The sequence below is a fragment of the Phoca vitulina genome, unplaced genomic scaffold (assembly GCF_004348235.1).
Source record: "Phoca vitulina isolate PV1807 unplaced genomic scaffold, GSC_HSeal_1.0 scaffold11, whole genome shotgun sequence".
In the NCBI taxonomy this organism is placed as follows: domain Eukaryota; kingdom Metazoa; phylum Chordata; class Mammalia; order Carnivora; family Phocidae; genus Phoca; species Phoca vitulina.
Window position 1 is genome coordinate 42,904,189 of NW_022589714.1, and position 16,551 is coordinate 42,920,739.

Below are 16,551 nucleotides of genomic sequence, written 5' to 3' on the forward strand. Positions count from 1 at the left end.
GTTATTTTCTCCTTTCTCTACTTTGCCACAATATTTAGAGATCATGTCTCCACAATGCAGGGTCACTCAGTCAAGGCTGCCTCTCTGACATTTATCACAGACTTCACAGGAGCTAAGGTGTGCTCAAGGGAGCCTTCAGATGAGGGTAATGAGTAGTGTGGATGGAGGTGGAGCCAGAAGGCAAATGCTGGAGCTCCAACTAAGCGCATCCTCAGCGTCACATGCTTATCCATCAGGGCGCTCAAGGCCAGCATCACGTGTGTCACGTGGATTGGGCTTGGACCAGGTCTCAAGTCCTCAGCCTGCCACCTGAGACCACCAGGCTCATTCAGTTCAAGGTAGACACATCCTCCATTCTCTGGACTGTAAAGTATTTAGAACATGACAAATAGCCAATCCCCAAGTCTCATTCCAAACATCTTCCTTTTCACAGCACAGAACAAAGTACCTGACCCATAACCATTAATATCTGTTCCTTCCTTCCTAAACCCCACTCCTGACTTAACCCATCCATGTCAGCCTCCTGGAGTCAACCAGTCCAAAAACAGCCCAAATTGCCCAAAAGCAATTCTAGCTTGAATCAAAGGGGACTTCCCATCATGCCTGGTCTCTCTAGTGACACAACGAATGCACACAGAAATATCCGAGGCTCTAAATATTCTTGGCTTGCCCCTCTACCTCCATTCCCTGCCCTTCTCTGCCATGCTCCTGCCCAGGGGGCAGACCTCTCAAGAATGCATCACCCAGATTCCTGGGTTTCTTGTGCTCAGGGGATCCGGTCAGTGGGCAGTGACAGCAAGAGACTGGAGGATAGAAGGAGCAAGACCTCAGGGGTTTTTCCCCCATCCCCACTCTGCTAAGCCGTGGGTCTGGTGGTAGTGGTGCTCCTCTAGGGCCATAGCTCTGGCCAAGCGGCCCTAACTCCTCAGCTTCAGCTGGCACAGGGCTCTGATAACACATTTCTCCCCCTCGCCCCTTCAGGTGCAGGGGTGTTAACATCTTCCTGCTGTTGCTCATCCCTGAGTGTCTCACATCTCCTCTAGGATCTGATCTCTCTGCAAATAGTCCTCTCATTACATTGCTATCAATTAAACCCTTTTGGGAGTGCCAACTGTTTCCGGCCCAGAGCCAGACTGATATAGGACCGCAATGTACATCCTCAGAGCAACCATCTACCCAGGATTTGCTCTAAAGAGTCCCAATTTTGTGTGATTTTCTTCCTTTTAATTAAGGTGAATTATATGATGTATAAATAAACAGGAGGTGCAGAGGAAAGCCACCCCCAGCTTTAGGCCCCAGTGCAAGCACCGTACCAGCCAGATGAGGGGCTCACTGTTGCAGAACTGAGCACTGAGGTTCATGAGCTTGGTCAAGGACAGAGGCTGCATAATAGAGGACAGGGCACTCAAGGCCAACATAGTTTGTGTCACTTAGATTGGGCTCGGACTAGATTCCAAAGGAGAGGGGGCTGTAACAAAGAGTAAGGCTGAATCAACTGGATTTCAATAAGCACCCAGAGAAGAAGCCAGCATGGCTTCATTGTCAAGTAAAAGAAAGTGAAAGAATTCCTGGCGGTGCACACTTTCCCACTTTGGGGCAGGATGTTTGCAAGAGGAACAGAGAAGTGGCTGTATTAATGAAAGTCAGAAGGATGGCAAACTTCATGGAAACCAGACAGTTATGGGGAGAGAGGGAGAGTGTTTCACCCTGGGGCAATGAGAAATACTTGAGACTGTTGGTCCCATGTCCTTATCAAAAGGATGTCAGGATGATGGTCGTGGCCACTTGCCAGCACATGCAAGAAATCCCAGTAACTCCCAAGGAAAGGGTGGGAGAAGAGAAGGCTCCAGCAATCTGCTATACGGAAAGTGAACCAGAGAGTTGGTGTTTGGTTTCTATTAATATGACCCTATTTTGCATTTTACTAATATGTCAAATATGATCCCAACAAAGCCACATATCAGAAGAAAATAGGTCAGGATTTTTTGCTCAAAAACAGGGATTACCACAGGGCCCAGTGTAGATGTCTGGAGAACAGCTCCTTTGAAGAGGATCATATCTACCTAAAATTTCCCAGAAGAACCTAGAGCAAACAGGAAGTGCCTTCCTATTCAGTTTTCAGCATGCCTACTTGCCAATGGGTGAACGAGACAGTTTAGGGGTTTGTGCCCATTTTTTAAAAACACCTTTTTTCAAATGAAAAAATATTTTAGCTATCTGAAGATACAGGTAGTAATAAAATAAACATCTGTGTACCCATCACTCAGTATAAGATATAAAATCTTACAGGTTTATTTATTTTAATGGTTTTTTGTTTTTGTTTTTGTTTTTTTTATTTATGAGAGTCAGAGAGAGAGAGGCAGAGGAAGAGGGAGAAGCAGGCTCCCCGCCTAGCAGGGAGCCCGATGCGGGACTGGATCCCAGGACGCTGGGATCATGACCTGAGCTGAAGGCAGATGCTTAACCATCTGAGCCACCCGGGCACCCCAATCTTACAGGTTTAAATGGAGCTCCTTCATACCCTTTCCTGCCTGCCTTCCCAAGAGGGAGCCGCTTTTCTGAATTTACTGGTTATTCCAAACATGTTTTCATACTTTACTTAAACATGCAAATATTTGTAAATAAAAGAATGTTATTTGGTATGATTTTAAATTCAATATTAATGACATCCTTCTACAATTTGCTTTTCCACTTAACATTATTTCCACTTAATATTATTATACCTCACGAGAACAGTCTATTCATTTTTTTCTCTGTAATCCATAGTATTCCATTGTATGCACATATCAAATTATTTAGCCAGTCTTCTGGGTAATAGAAATTGGGCTGGCTTTCTAACTCTTAAAAGCCATGCTATAACGAATATTCCTGAACACAGCTCCTTTCCGTAGGTGCCCTACTTCCTCTAGATTTACCTAGGAATGAAACTGCTGGGTCATAGGGTAAGTGCATCTTCAGTTTTACTAGATAGTACCAAATTGCCCTCCAAAGTGTGCATACCAATTTAACCCCCACCGTTAGTGAATGGGAGTTATTTTTGGCTCTACAACCAATGTGAGGAGTATCATTTTGGGAGCCAATCTGATGAGTGTGAAATTATGTCTCCCTGTGGTTTAAATAAGGTATTTCCCCAATTCCAAGCAAAGTTGAACATCTTTTCCTATGCTTATTATTCCACAGCATCATTTCACTGTTAGAATTACATTTGCATGCTCTGAAAACCCAAAAGATTCATTCTTGTAATTTATCGAAGTCTGAGCAAGTTGGGTATTTCATCACTTCCTCACTGGAAAACTGGGAGAGGGAGGAAGAGCTGTGGATACAGGCAAAGGGAAGACTTCCCTTTGCATACTGGCTTTGAGACAGGGATTTTTCAAATGAGCCTGAACTTTAGAGATCAAGCACATGAAGCAGGAATTCCAACAATCCCTGGGCAATGTGGTGAATACATCGTTTTAGACCTTGTCAACATTGTCTAGGAAAAGTTCAGAATGTTTTCGCTGTGCCCTTCACCTCTGTAAGACACACACTAGATGGACACCATGAATGGACTGAAGGAACCATAGGAACCATCTGTCCATCTTCCTGCTGCAGGAAGCACCACGTATTTACCAATCCAACACATAAAATCGCTCCTCTAATAACACAAGCCTGAAAGGAGATTTCACAATTTCCTCACATTCCCAAATACTCTTCAGGGGAATCTAAATTTCTCCACTTTGAACACCTCCCTCTCATAGCATTGATGTCATGGAATAGTACTCTTCACTTCTAGATCTTTCCTCGACAACACGGTTAGTACTTTGAGGACTCATCTGAATGCCTCCTGTCCCTGGCACAAGGATGGATGCACTAGTTTGGAAATGCATAAGGGCCAGGACCATATCTTATTCAGCTTCAAAATTCTAGGAGACGTTTGATTTATGTTTCTTAGGGGAAGGCATTTCTTCCATACTAAATCTTCTTTTCCAAGCCCGAAGACCATAGTAATCATGGAAATAGACCTTTTTGCTCAGGGCATAGAACTCTAGAAAATATCTTGGAAATCTTCTTCTCCATGAACCCTTCCTTGACTTCTCCCGTCTCAAAACAATCATTCCTCCTCTATGTATTACATCGGTACCACAGAGTCCCCTGTATTCCGATGGAAAGCAAATTATTTGGAAAACAACAATCATAAAGATTTACAGAGTACATACCATGTTCCAGGCACAATTTTAAGCATGTTACAAGTATTAATTTTGTCCTCCTTTGGAGGTAAGTACTATTACTGTCCCCATTTTACAGTTGAGAAACTGAGTCTCAGGGAGGATACAATTCTAGACACGGTCGGATTTAAAGTTGGACGCTAGAAGTTTGACCCAGGACCTGTACCAGAAGCCACTACGCTACACCAAAACTACTGCTAGCTAGACATACATAAGCACTTCAAATGCTTCTCGCTGTTGTTCTAGTGAAAATGCAGCTGTGCGCTTAATGAGAAATTAATTATCCTTGGATCCTTATCTGACACCCACATCAAATCCCCAAGGCCCTGAAGAATTTGCTGATCCCTTTCTTATTTATTAATGAAAGCTCCCAGTCACATGACTGGCCACATACGTACTGGATCTGCCTCATTTGAGGCCAGTGAGGCCCCAGAGGGAGGTGGAGCAAATGTGGCTCACAGCGCGCCCCCCCCCCGCCCCGCACCAGTGCTTCTCAGATAATCCTTGAGCCACCACCACTGATAACTACACAGCACTTCGTACTTTTCATAGACCCTACATCAAAGACTCACTTCACTCCTATGCCACAGGTATTACCAGCATTTTCATTTTACACATGAGAAAAATCCCAGGCTCAGAAATTCTAAATTGCCAAATTCCTTATCTAAGGAAGCTCGGCTAATTAGTAGATGCTGATATTCAAACCTAGATCCTGACTTCGAATCCCATGATACAGCATCGTTTGCTACTCATTAAGTTGGTCCCTTTAATTTTTTGTCCTTGGTGCATACACACACCCGCACAACTGACTTCTCTTTCTGGACCAGTGGAATAGGAGTCAGATCAAAAAAAAAGAGGAAAGGAATCTAAACTAAGCTCTTGTTCTATGAACGGTGAATGAATGAGCACATGGATAAATGATATATACAGTCAATAAAGATAACCTGGATGCTAACTCTGTGCCTGTCACCCAGCTAGGGACCACAAATACCACAGGGGCTAAAGCACAGCCCTAGCCTTCTAGGAGCTCCTAGTCTGTTAGCATATGCCTCTCAACGGTAACTAGATTTATCAAAGGAAGCTCACCTTCTCAGAGCCTCCTCTGAGTAAGGAATGGTGTGCAGAGGGGAAGAAGAAAACCAGACCCTGTTTTAGCATAAACAGGAGACTAGAAGTACATTGCGTTGGGGAAAACTCCAGACAGACAGTGTTCAGAAAGAGTTAAAAAGCACCTGTAGGCCTCACTGACCAGGAGAGCAATGTTCACTCAGCCTCCCAGTTGACCCGGGACAGAGCCAAAGGATCCCTGCTTCCCCAGTGTCCCATCCAGTGACCCTTTCACTCTTGAAAGAGTCCTGGTTTAGATAGTAAATTACATGGTCATCCTTGCCTTCCAGGAAATTTATGACCTTTTCCAACAGGCCCTGGGCAGGAAAACAATTTGGCTTCTCAAGGTCATTGAGTTGCCTTCTTTCTGCTCCTTGTTACAGAGCTTCTCGTCACAGCCACCATCCCAGAACCAGCACAGGCTCAAGGGACACAGCCCCCACATTGGTGTCTGTGTTTCTGCTCAGTGTTAACACTGAAGCCAAAACCATTCACCATCAGATGCCCAAATGCACAAGCTGTAGATTCAAGCATATCTGTCTTATAGCCTGACTCTGAAAGTTTCTTGCTGGCTGACAAGCCACTCAACCCCTCTGAGCCTCAGTTACCTCATCTCTAAGAGGGGTAATGACACCCAACTCATCTCATGGGACTGCTGTGGGAAGTAGTATAAGTGAAAACACCCTGCACAGTGCCTGGTCTAGGACACACCTACCTGCAGCAGGCTTCCTGGAACACAAGAGCTCTCAGAGGTCAAGGGTGTGGAAGATATGAACATCTCAGGAACCCCAGTGTATTGCTGGGACTCAAGCCCCTGTCCTACCAAGTGGGAGCTGCTTTTTCATCTTTATAGAAAATGAAAAACATGGCATGACCACTTCCTAAAACTGATGGTCCTCCTGAAGCTGACCACACGCATTCCCTAGGATCCAGCATTTCCACTCCCGGGACATACCAACAGGAATGCATTCATAGGTTCACCCAAGGACAAGTGCACAAATGCTCCTAGCAACACTGTTCACAACAGCCCCAAACTTGGAAACCAACCCTATGCCCATCAACAGAAGGGTGGATGCAGAAAGTGTGTTACTGTCACATAACGGAATGCTACACAACAGTGAGAACTAATGTTCCATGCAACAACACTATGCTGAGGAAAAGGAGCCAGACAAAAATGAGTACACATCATATGATCCATTTATATGACATTTAAGAATAGGCAAACCTAATCCACAGTGTTAGAAGTCAGGATTATGGAAGGGCAGTAGCCAGAAGAGGGCATGCATGCTGGGCTTCTCAGTGCAGAACAGTGGAGGGGGCTTTAGAATATTCTGTTTCTTTATCTGGATGCTGGCTACACACAGGTGTGGTTAGGTGAAAATCCACCGAGCTTGAGCTATATAACTTATAAGCTGTGTATTTTTCTGAATCATCTTGAACTTCAATAAAAAGTTCTAAAAAGTTGAAAATGGAAAATATATTTCCTTTTGCAATAGAGAGTTGATCAGACGAAGTAGACAGTTGACACTTAGCAAAAGGCAGTAGGATATTTCATTGAATAGATGTGTGTTGCCCCCTCCCCCCTCCCCGTGCTGTGCCAGGCACTGTGCAGGATGCTGGGCAAAGAGAGCTAATGAGACTGGGTCCCTGTTCTCCTTCATCAACATCGTTAACATTTCATAGTGTTCTCTTCACGTCAGCCATGGTTTCAAGTAGTTCTCTCTTCTTTTTCTCTTTTTACCAAATCATTCATGAACTTCACCCTCATCACAACCCATTTTTACAGATAAGGTAACTAAGGCACAGAGAGGTGAAGTAACTCGTGCATGGACACACAGCTAGTAAGAACTGGAACCTGAATCTGAGCCCAGGGCTGGTGCTCTGACCCACAGCCTTCTCCTCAGAAATCTGGTCTCTGGACTCTGTTAGCCCCGCTCCCATTTAGACAGCTGCACACATCGATAACATGACCCCTGTTCAGGGCAGCAGTGATGGAGAACGATCAACTTTGTGTCTTGGAAAGGCAGTTCCCAACTCTGGGCAGTGGCCAGCCCCCTGCCACATGACAGGTGACACACTGATAAATATATTGACAGAGATTAAAAAAGAAAGGGAAGGTTAAAATGGCTTGGCCTTTCCACTGCCCCAAGTCCACAGAAACTCTGAATTTGCTTCAAACTGACTTCAAAGCCGCCTTGGGCAGTGTGGAAATACTGACCGATCTTGCCGCTGACCCAGAGTCACTCCCTTCCCTCGCTGCCTGGTCCCAGGACCTGGAGGCTGGGGACTGTGGTGTCTGGGAGGAAGTGAGGGAGGGTTGACGCGGACCCCCAGGAATGTGGTCTACGTCCCGGAGTCCGGTACATCAAGCATCCATCCCATAGGCAAGCTTTACTTTGGCACTCGGGCAGGTGATCAGTATATGTGACCCGAAAGGCAGAAGGTTCAACACAGCACCGAAGCCTGCCTGTGCTTAGGACAAAGCAGAGTGAAACGGACACCCCTACGGGTGGGTCAGATCGGGCAGAGATCCATGCAGGCCTGGGTTCTCTGAGACTGCATCCCTTTGTGTTACAGAAGCACTGGTAATATGGAAAGGAATTCCCAAAGGGCAACTTGTACAGCCCCCCTTCTCCCTCTGCTCATGCTTCTACCCACCTATACCTACACCCCTCAGCCTCGCATAGGGGGAAGTGTGGCAGGGGCAAATGCAAGTTGGGCAATAAAAATAAAAATGCTTGCTCCATCTGTCCAGTTAGGACACAACGCGCTATTTGTAGGGAAATCAGTTGGGTCTCACCTAGAAAACAGACAAAATAGAGCACGAGAAAAAAATACACTTTTCCATAATCCAACACAAAGCCAATGATTACCTAGAAAATAATGGGCTGTTCCAAAACGATTTCATATGAAAGAGTCAAAATTTCTGGAGCAGGCAGGGGGTTATTCAGAAGGGCTCTTGGAATCCATTCCCCGTGGGACAGAGGGACGGACAGGAGGGAGCACGGAGCAGAGGGAGAAGTGCAGTTGCCAGGCCCCCGGTGAAGGCCTCGGTCAGCCCCCACGAGGAGCCCTGAAGCTGGGATGCCCTTTAGAAACTCCCCAAGTTGGTACAGAGGGGCCAGACCTTCATTGCTCCCACCAATCATTGGATGCAGGTGACCCAGAAGGGGAGTGTGGGCAGGAGGGACGGTGGACAGGGCAACTCTCTTCAGCTGAGGCAGGTCCAAAGTGGGCTGGCCGCTGGGGTCAGTCCCGAGTGAGGGTCAGGGCAGCACAGCATATGTCCACCACTCGGGGATCTGGACCCAGTCAGGTGACCTGAGTGCAGAGTCTGCACAGGTGACCATTACACTCTACTGCCTCATCTGTTTCCATTAGGACAGGTCTCCCATCTAATGCATCAGTCTTTGATATTTCCTGCTGCATTCCTGCACAGTCAGTGATGGAGGAGAACCAAGCAGGAAAGGCTAAATCTGATGAGAAGGGGGTGGGGCAGCCACAGGGCCTAATGCTTGATAGCTTCCCCAGGGGACCAAGCAGGACCACACAAAACACGCAGTCCTATCCCAGATGGTCACCAGGCTAGGTACATCAATCACTCAGCCTGAGTGCCAGAATGCAGCTTTCGTGGGTGATGGATGCTTGATATGTCAGGAGCAGGGACACAAACTGGTGATCATCCAGGATGAAACCATGTTTAATAACTGACTAATGGAAAAATAAATATCCCTGCAAGAATGGCATGATCTCAAATATATAGAGCTCTGTGTGTGTGTGTCGGCCTAAAGAAATCAGAAAAAATAAAAAAAAGCTTGATGCATGGCCGGGGTAACCTGATAGATGATCAAGGGGAAGAAAAGTATGCTGCAGAGTAACGTGCAAAGTTAGATTCAGTTCCATGAAAAACAAACATTCAGACTACAGCTACCACTATACCTGCGTATGCACCAGTAGGTATTTGTATCAATAAAGTAAAAGGTAAGATGGCTTAATTCTGGGCTATTAACATTAATGACGAGGGTGTGGAGGGGGGTAATGTTATTCATTCTCCACTTGTCTTTTTGTTTTTCTGCATGATATTGATTCACTTGTTTAAGCAAGTAAGAATTATTCAGAATTTGGAAAAATCAAGAATATGCTTTTAAAATGATCAGCATAGTGCCAGGTGCAGAGTGGGATCGCATATAAAAGTATTTCATCCCCCCTCCCTGCCCCTCACTTCAATTAGGTAGCTCTGAATAGTTCACTGGGGGTTGATCAAAAGGCCAAGATTTTTCTGTGCCCTCCTCTTAATCATTAGTAGACAATTTTACTTTAATATCCTTCCATGCACAATATGTATCCGCCGTCAAAATAAATCTGCCACTAAAATCTATAAAAATTATGCAACATATTCTGTAGTCAAATGGCAATGCTGTGAATTATCTGCTGTTTGCTATTATCCATGACCATGCTTCTCTCTCTATGACCGAGCTAACAAAAGCTGACCATACCAAGCCAACTCCCAATTATCTTGGCGCATATACATGCAAAGCCCAGAGAAGCCAAAACCCAACTTTTCACCACATCTGCTGACAAGAAGCCAAAAGGTTGGTTTTATGTTTCTTCCTTCTTTCCCTGTCCCTGGCTACCCCTTAGGAGAGGTGTTCCAGAGGGCAGGAACCAGCAGAAAGCACAGGGATGAGGACACAAAGGGTCCCCATAGTCTATAAACTGAGTGGTTCTTCTCTATATGGTTGGCTATGGGGATTTGCTCTTGCAATCCCATTAGCATCTGGGTAAGCCCTACTCACTCCTCAAGAGTTAATTCATCTATCACTGAGTTGAATCAAGGGTCTAATTGACATTGTTTGGCTACCAGGTGTGGAGTCAACATTGCAATTTGACTTTGATGAGCTCCACACATGTAGAAGGCATGAAGGAGACTCAGTTCTTATCTGCTAATCCAATGGGTTAGATGTTGTGACAGAGCTGGGTGCCATGTTTGTGCGAGTCAGGAGGAAACAGTGATTGGGGGAAGCCTTGCAGAGGGTATTTGAGAGAGAAGCAGACACCTGAGTGAGCCTGGCAGGAAGACAGGACTGGGGAAGGGCCTTTCAGTCTATGAACTATGAGCAAGGGTGCAGAGGTGGGATATGCTTATGACCAGATTAAGTGCAATAAAACCTAAGTGAACCCGGGAGGAATGATGGGGATTGCTGGTCAACACGACAGACATTCAGGAGCACCTCACTCACACAGCCGGGAGCCTGACCTGTGTTGGCTTGAAAGGACACTCTTTGTCTCAGAAACCTCAGAAACTTGTTTTCTTCAACACACCAGCTCACCAGCTGATTCTTTTTGCCCACCACATCCCTTATTTCTGTCCAAAATACTGGATTTGGATTTTTACTTTAATCTACTTCCTTTTGCTTTCACTTGGTTAATTGCCAGTAACTACAACCATGATAGCAACGTCTAACATTGGTTGAGTTCTTCCTCTAGGCCAGAGGCTGACAATCCTTTCAACCATCCTGCGAGGGACGTGTGATTTATTATTATCCCCTTTTTTCAGGTGAGAAAACTGAGACTCAGGGAGGTAAATAACATACAAGGTCTTACACCAGGTAAGTGGGGGAGCCCGGATGCAAGCACAGGTTTGCCTGATTCTAGAACCCATATTCTTGACCACCACGCTGTCCTGTCCCTCCACAAGATATACCCTCTGTCCCTGTCTGAGATGCAGAGCAGGAGCCATCAAACCTTTTCTGTTAAAGGGCCAGACAGTAAATATTTTCAGCTCTGCGAGCCTGAGAGTCTCTGTCACAACACTCAACTCTTGCCCTTTTAGTGTGAAAGCAGCCATAGAAAATCTATCAACAACTGTCATGGCTGTGTTCCAATAAAACTTTACTTATAAAACAAGGTGACGGGCTGGATTTTGGCTGTTGAAATTGCTGGCTCCTAATCTATTGTAGTTTGGTTCATTCATTCATTCATTCACATAGCCAAAGTTCACTGAGGGACTTACCTTGTGCCTGGCACAGCTCCACGTTATGGGACTGCCGGGAACACCACACAAGTGCCCGCCCTCTTGCAGCTAAAATCCAGGCAAAGTGGTGGCTGGTTTCTGTTTGCTTTTTTTTTTTTTTAACCCATGCCTGACACCCTAAATCTTAATGTTGGTACTCTCCACTCTTCACTTAGACCTTAGGAGGTCTCACTTACGCTTCGGATCACTTGGGGAATTATCAAGGCAAAACTATCCATGCCTCGGGCCCCACTCCCCAGAGATTCTAATTTAATTGGTCTGGGGTGGGCCCAGGTTTTGAGACTTTTACAAGCTTCCCAGGTGATTCTAAAGAGCAGCCAGGGTTGTGCCCCACTGCCTGGGGAGCTGTTCCTTTATTTCTTCCACTCACTTACTGTGGGAAATAGGGTAAGTCTTTTAAGCCCTCAGAGTTTGAGCTGTAAAGTATGGTCAATGCCAATCTCATAGGATTGTTCTAAGGATGAAATGAGGCCACATGCTTTTCAAACTGTAGGCTGTTACGCAAAGGTAAGGTACTGTTGTCATCGTGCCATTATTATTCAGTCTCAATGTGAGGTACCGCCTCAATGATTTCTCTCCCCAGTGTTGACTTTGATTCTTTGAACCAAGACCGCATCTGGGATTTCTAAAACACGCTCTATGGAGAGTTCACTAATAGCCCGGGTTCGTGGGTCAGTGAGTTGGTGGCCTTTCCTTTCTTCCCGTAGAGGATCACATGGGGCTGCCGTTTGTTTGGCATGGGGAACACTGACCTGTGCCGCCCCACTTTTGTGTTAAAGGTCTCCATCTCTAGCCTGAGATTAGCTGACCTTTGAGCACTGCTGTTAAGCCTTGAATAAGTAGCTTATTTGCTTTGACTCGTGGACAAATGTCCAAACCCATGTACTTTCTTGAGCTTAGAACCAGAGGGGGATAAGTCACTAACATTTTGAGAAGCACTGTGCAGTTTGCTAGATCCTACCCATATATTATTCGTCTCATCTTCAGAACAAGCCTGGGAAGTGAGAAGAGTCATTGTTTTCATTTGACAGATGAAGAAGGATCAGAAAGGATGAATAGCTTGTGACCTGCTGATGTCAAACTCAAATCTGAATCTACTTGATTCTGAGCCTCCTTCCACAGAACCGCGAGGCATCCTACAGATAACTCAGCTCTGCTCTGGCCAGGATGCAAAGAGATACCAAACTGCCTGAAGTTGATATTTTCCGGGTTCTTTTTGTTCTTTGCTTTGCTTTTTTTTTCTGTGGATGGGAGCCCCAGAAAAAACCCCAGAACACCTGCTAAGACCCTTAGTCTGATAAGCCTTGCACATTACTGACAGAATGACACACACAAGTCCAAAGAAAAGTCATTCCCTCTCTGCATAGCATCTTGACAGTGCAGTTTTATAACCTCATAATGAAAGACAAAAACAAACAAACAAACCAAAAAATGTGAGAAAGGAGCTGGAGAACTAGATACTGCCAGGAGTGAGGAATTCACTGACCCCCAATCTGGGCCATCTCAAGAGATGTTGGCCATGGGCTGAGCCTCTTAAAAGCTGAAAAGTCATCCCAGGCCATGGTTAAAGAGAGAGCTTAAACAAAACAGAAACAAATGTGATCTTCAACATCTTAAATGTCAACTTGACGGATGACTTAGAACCTCTGAGATGGGCCAGGAGAACCTGCAGCTGCTCTCTCCAGCATCCGATGCTCCTTCTGTCTGTCGGGCTAGCCACTGCCTGAGACAGTGTATCAATCGGGGGCTGCCTCCCCACCCCATACACACCAGAGATACTTAGGGATAGCTTCCGTACTTTACAACCCATCAGAGTCTCCCCTTACTCTGACTCGAGCACCCTGAGGAGCAGTGGCTGCCTAACCGATCTCGGACCTCAGGTTGGTTCTTTGAGACTCACCTAGCTCTTGATCTTCCAGTCCCACCCCCACCAGACACATACGACCTGCTCCACTGCCATCCTCCCTCCTGAGAGATCTCCAACACAGAAGTGGTTTCCAGGCCAAACACCCAGGATGCCTGTCACCTCCTTGCACTGCTCAAGGTAACAGACCAGGCATGCTCACGGATCATCCCCACTGGTCACCTTCTCTAGAGGGAGGAAATAAGGGTGACTGGAGCCCTGGGACTACCACCCACTGGCCTATAATAATGGAAAACTAGAAAAAAAAAGCTAGATTTGGGGAGAGGTCCTTTCCAAAACACATGGACTCCTGACGGCTGAAAAATGAAGAAATAAAATGATGCTATTCCCTTCATTTAAGGACCCATGACATCGCTAGCTCTGTTCTTAGTCCTTTTGCATAAATATCATTTGTGTAATAACCTTGTGAGGTCATTATCCCCATTTTACAGATAAGGAAGCTGAGGCTCAGAAGGACTAAGTACTATATACCCCAGGTTCCTAATTCTCTCCCAGGGCCGTCTTCTCTGAGGTCCACACTCTCCGCTGTGCTGGGGTGTGTCTGAAGTCCAGAGCTGAAGGACTCTGGCTGTGGGAGCCCCTCTGTTATCAAAGCCAACTTGTTCTTCCTGCCAGGTGCATCTGCCCTTCGGACCTTCGGGAGAGAGCCTGAGGATGCTGGTCTCAGAGATGACCCAAGAGCAGGCCAGATGCTGGAGCTGACAGAAGAGGCAATGAGATCAGCCCAAGCGTCAGTGGCCTGGGAACCCGACCTGGGTCTGAAGTTGGTGACACGTCTCCCAGAGCAAACCCAGAAAGGTCAGAACCCCACGGACGCTCCAGAGAAACCCCACATGATGAAAGAGTTGCAAGCCCAGTTCTTGCCCTCAGCTCTCCCTGGGACAAGAGTGTTTCTCAGAGTCCGCCTCCTCTGGGTCCCCTGTGTCCCCGAGTCTTCAGTCTTCTATTTGCACGTAGGGGGAATGAGTGGGAACATTTCAAATTGGTACTTCCATTGGCTCCACTAAGATCAAAGAAACAAGAGTCTGCCTCATTGATTATCTCTGTAGCCTCCCAACCACCTGCCCTTAGGCTCGCCCTCTTCTTTACCCCTGCATCCAGCGCTCTTTGGTGAGAGGCAGAGTTTAACCTGTTTAGTTTCGAAAACTCTGAGGGCGGGGGGTTGGGAAAGCAGACTGGGGAGAGAACATGTTCCCACAGAAAGCAGTAGGCTTTCCACCTCCCCCACACTCACCAAAAGAAAACACATTCACAGGCCTTCCTACTGGTCCTGCCCTCTCCACCTCCCGCTTCCTGAACTCCTGACTTTCTTCTGAGTGCTAAGGCCCAGGAGAAGTTTCTCTCCTCTTTCTGTCCTGTTGGGGGCACAAGTATTCACTCAGCATCCCAGGATCTGGGAGAAAAGCTCTGAAAACTCCGGGAGTTAGGAGCCAGAACATGCGACAGGAGCAGGCAGCAAGACGAGAATAGCACAGTTGTCTTTTGTAAAGGAAGAAACAGGAGTCGGCTGCAGCTCCCAGCGCAGAGGAGACACGGGCTGTTTGTGCTTTCATGCCCGAGGCCAGGACCATCCCCACACAGCCACGAAGGCATAAACATGTGCCTGCACGTGCATCTCGCTGTACCCAGCTAGCCCTGTTTACACGTACTTTTGTTTACACTGCCCTTGGGATGGTCTCCCTCTTCTTCATAACATTTAAGTTGAAGACACAACTTCCGAAGTGAAACGAGCCTTTCTGACAGTGCTGTCTACTCAGTCTTTTACAGCACTTCCCCAGGGGTCAATTTGTATAATTTCTAAAATCCACCCCAAATCTCAAACTTCCTGTGGGTCCGTTCTTATATCCAGATGTCCTCCCTGTCCCTTCATTCCCTCATTTTTCTAGGACACAGGGAGAGTCCGGCAATCTTCCTCCCACCCAAACATTGTAGGGTGGCTCTATTGCAAAATATAAAACGAGAGACCCCGTGAGGGCAAGGCGGAAAGGGCTCTCTTTGTGGTGGCCCCTGGTTCTTGGGTCCAACTACGGACATCCAGCACCGTGCATGGGGCAATCCAGGGCTAGCCGAGCCCTACAGCCCGCACCCCCTCCTGCCCACTCTGAGAGCACAATCCCCCCTCTGCTTCCTAGGGAAAATCCACCCCCTCCAGCAGCCCACTTTTCAGAGAAATCCAAGAAACTGACACCAAACCCGGAAGAGGGGAAACACAAAACTAAACTCTTGAAAGATGGGAAGTTGCTTTCATTCCCATGGAGACTTTAAGGAAAACCTCCAGGGACTCTTTCCTGGAGAGGGGTAATTTTCCTTCCTACCTTCCCAGGAACTTTGCAAATCCACCACAGAGCAGTAAAAAAGTGGCCAAGGCAGAGAGAGAAGAGTTAAATCAAGCCCAGGCCTCAGCAATCTGTGTTCAATTTTGATAAAAATCTCTCTCCTTCTCCCCCACCACCCCCCTTCCTCCACTCCACAGTTCAGACATGTCTCTTTATGTTAGGAGCTTGCATCTTGTTTGGGGCACAGCAGTGCTCCCCGAGAACCCGGCACATCCCTCCTCGTGGGCCCATGTGGCAGACGCATCCCTCCGACTCCCGGGGCAGGACTGGCCACCGCACCCCAGTGTCCTGGCCACCGCAGCCTCCTCCTCCTCATCCTCCTTACAATTACCTGCCTCCAGACCGGATCCTTCCTTCCTCAGTTAAGTCAAAGTCCCATTGCCTGGCGATGTCAGGGCCCCAGCAGGAGGCTGGGCAGCTGCGGCAGGTGCTGAGGTCCCCAGAGTCAGGAGCCCCTTTCTGGGATGCTCCTTCCCCTCGCCCAAGGTCCCACTGCGTCTGAGAGCAAGAACCTCCCGCTCCCTCTGCCCTGCCTGCTGGCCAGAGGCCAGGCTTGCAAGTGGGAGCTGGGGCTGGGCACAAGCTGAGCCGGGAAAAGCCACCACCAAAAAGTTGTCAGTTCGGGGGGTACCGGCTATGTTCGTCCACTTGTGACAACAAGGAATCACATTTCAAAGCCACAAAAAAAAAAAATTTTTTTCCCTAAGTTTTCCAAAGACATTTCCTGTGTCCAGATGTGCCAATACAGACAGACAGAGACACACACGCAAATCACCCCCGGACCCGCACAGACACGCACACAGGCCCTGGGAGCCCACTCAAAGACCGGTGGCTCCTGCAAACACTTTGCAGAAACAAAACAGGCAGCCTGCTGCGGAGCGGCCGCCTTTCCAGACCCCTTTCAGCGCTGCAAAGAAAGCGGGGGGGGGGGGGGGGGGGGGG

General features: G+C 47.2%; 1 protein-coding gene across 2 annotated transcripts in view; it reads right to left on the bottom strand.

The window, feature by feature from the left end:
* Positions 1-16,551, bottom strand: part of DAAM2 (dishevelled associated activator of morphogenesis 2) — a 126,429-nt gene that overhangs the window by 109,456 nt on the left and 422 nt on the right. The window contains exon 1 of one of the 2 annotated variants that reach the window (XM_032409877.1): positions 15,941-16,476. The exons of the other annotated variant lie outside the window; for it this stretch is intronic. The gene's annotated coding sequence lies outside the window, so the exon portion shown is untranslated. Of the gene's footprint in view, positions 1-15,940; positions 16,477-16,551 lie in introns of those variants that run through there. 2 annotated transcript variants of the gene reach the window in all.